General features: G+C 27.1%; 1 long non-coding RNA gene across 1 annotated transcript; it reads left to right on the top strand.

Moving 5' to 3' along the window:
- The first annotated feature begins 1,196 nt into the window (after positions 1-1,196).
- Positions 1,197-2,689, top strand: LOC145589050 (uncharacterized). Its single transcript, XR_014101629.1, has 3 exons — positions 1,197-1,420; positions 1,587-1,683; positions 2,522-2,689. It is a non-coding gene; the product is annotated as an uncharacterized LOC145589050 (long non-coding RNA).
- The last annotated feature ends 305 nt before the right edge of the window (positions 2,690-2,994 follow it).

Here is a 2,994-nt window from a genome sequence, read left to right as displayed (position 1 = left end):
GGGACGCTCATTAGCTTTTGCCTTAATAATATAACGTGAGACAATTTTATACGGAGTATTTCAAAAAAACTCTTAATTCGAGGAATGGAAATATGATCCCATACTTCCTTATGTAGCTAACACAATTAACATTATTTGATCTTATCCAAGTCACTAATGCGTACGTGTAAAATCATGCTTGGATAGATGATGCATAATCATTAATAATTTGTTGACATCATGGCTGATGCATAATTATCTGTAATTCACTAATTTGTTGACAATATTGAAGATTTAATTTGCACTAATTAACTACATTTTACGGCTATCAATTTGGACGAAATTCATGGCTAATTATTGTTTGCTTGTCTACAAACCAATTTGATGGATCCAACTAATTTCTCTCTTAAGCTCCACTAATTAGTACTCCCTCCGTTTCAATTTGTTAGTCCCATATACTATTTTTGGCGTTTCAAAAAAATCTACCCATATTGAATGTATTCTACTTTTAACTTAATTTTTATTTCCTATTTTATACCTATTAAATTATGATTGGTTAAATTAATGATTGTGCATTGATGACATGAGTCTAAGTAAAGAAATTATTCCCTTAAATTATGCAATTATACTTGACGGTTTCCTTAAAAAAACAAAAAAGTTTAAATAAGGCAAAACTATTTATGAATTGTTTTTTACTTTAATGTTAGATTCCAAATATTCTTCTTTTCTTATTTTATGTGATAGATTCCATATGAGACTATCATATTGAAACGGAGAGAGTATTATAGTGTAGTGGAGTCAAATTTCAATAGTACTTAATAGGTAAATTATACTCTACTTCTTATTTTTTGATGTTTGTGAGTTGTGAACCATTTAAGTCTTTAAGACCAATTAGTTAGATGTGTATATAAGATACCCTACGTAACAAAATTGGTAGATCAGATAAAAGAAAGATGATAGATTCTCCCACTTTTATAAAAAAACAAATAAATAAATAAATATTTTTTAAAAAAAATAGAAAAAGATAGTTGCTAGCATAAGATTAAAGATGGCTTTGGGCTAGGCCGGCCTATAGTCCTGGGCCGAGGCCTAGTTTTTTGTGATTTGGGCTCAACCGTCCGCCTATTATAATTGGTATACACTAGACCCTAGTGTAGGTAGGGATACCTACACCCCCCTCTAAACGATGCGTTTATCATGTTACCCACATCCCATAACCCACTAACCTACTGTAACTACCCACCATTCTCTCTAAAACCTTCTTCTTCATTTCTCTAGACTTTCTCTCTCATCAAAACCAGAAAATATGAACCAAAATTGCTTCAAAATACTACGAAATTGCTTCAAAATACTACGAAATTGCTTCAAAATATTGCTAAATTCCTTCAAATGTCTACATTTGCGAAGAAATTCAACAATCGCAACAACATTCACAGAAAGAGTAAGTAATTTTACTAAAAAATTTTGTATGAACCTATTTTTTCTACTACGTATTTCATTTTGAAATTACATGTTCAGAAACATAATCTAACTTGATTAGAACTATTTTATGCAAAAATCATTAAAATCTACTATGTTTTGTGTTTTTTTTTTTTTTTTTTTTACAGAACCGAAAAATATATTTCGAAGTAGAGAGATAAAGAGAATGATGATTCAAAGAAGAATCCTGTTCGTTGAACACAACAAGGCATAGTCTGAAGAAACGTAAGTATTATTTCAAAAACCTATTTAAACAAGAGTAGAAAAATTTTAAAAAAACAGCGAACAAAAGTCTCAAGTTGTAGATCTAGAACTTTTAAAAGATATTAAAAAGTCTTATGGTATAGATGTTAACATTTCTACGATTCCGAGTTAATATATGAACATATATAGAATTATAAATGTTCATTTGTATATTTGAATTTATTTGAGTTTATATTTGACTTTATTGCCTAAATAAATAATGTTCATTTTTATGATATGTTATGCACATTTATGAAATGCATAAATAATCATTCATTTGAGTTGAGAAACTGACTTATTTATTCTATCAAATCTTTTGATCATTTATGAAATTCATAATGTTCATTTACATATAAAGTAATGTTCATTTTAAAATATATGTTAATATTGGTTCATTTCAGTTTACATATATATTTATATGCCTAAATAACGAATGTTCATTTCTTTTATACATTATGCTCATGTATAATATTGATAATGTTCATTTGTATGCATTAAAACTAATATCTTACAACCAATCTAGCTATATTGTAGTGATGTCCAAAGTTACACATTTGATATAAATTTGCACATGGAATTGAAGAATATGTAGTTGTTTTGGAGAAGATAAAATGGCTTAACAACGCTGATTATACAAACTGCGGAGTATACATTATGAAGCATATAGAAACATTCACTACTAAACTTAATGAGAGTTAGATTTGTGATTTGAAACCAAATAGTGTAAAAGTGATAAATGTTCAATAATGTAAGATATATTGTTCATTTATAAAGTAGTGTATATAATAATTAACATTTGTTAATTCATTTTGTTCAACAGGTGGACCAAATTAGGAAGCAAGGATGCGGAACTGATGCTATTTGAAGAAAAACACTAAATATAGGTTAAATAGAAGATAAGCAAGGAAGTTTGCAAATGAATAGTACATGTTATATGTTCATTTATGAAAGTGTATATGTTCATTAATGAATGTGTATATGATCATATCTTATATATAGTTTTATAGATGATTTTTTTTGGAGGAAAATAGACTTATAGATTTTATTTGTTAAAAAAATTATTGTAATTGATATTTCATTTTAATCTTTATTTGTATGAAAAAAATATATATAATTTTTAGGTTTTATGAATTGGTTGTTGGTTCTTTACTTTTGTTCATTTTCAAATTGATAAATAATCATTTACATATGTTGAATTTTAAAAAAAACAATATACTAAAAAAGGTACTATATAGATACAAATTCTTATGTCTTTAACACTTGAAGAACTTTGAACAAGAGCACCTTGATCAT

The sequence above is a fragment of the Chenopodium album genome, chromosome 2, assembly GCF_948465745.1.
Source record: "Chenopodium album chromosome 2, dcCheAlbu1.1, whole genome shotgun sequence".
Classification (NCBI taxonomy): Eukaryota; Viridiplantae; Streptophyta; class Magnoliopsida; order Caryophyllales; family Amaranthaceae; genus Chenopodium; species Chenopodium album.
This window is presented reverse-complemented; position numbering and strand designations above follow the sequence as displayed.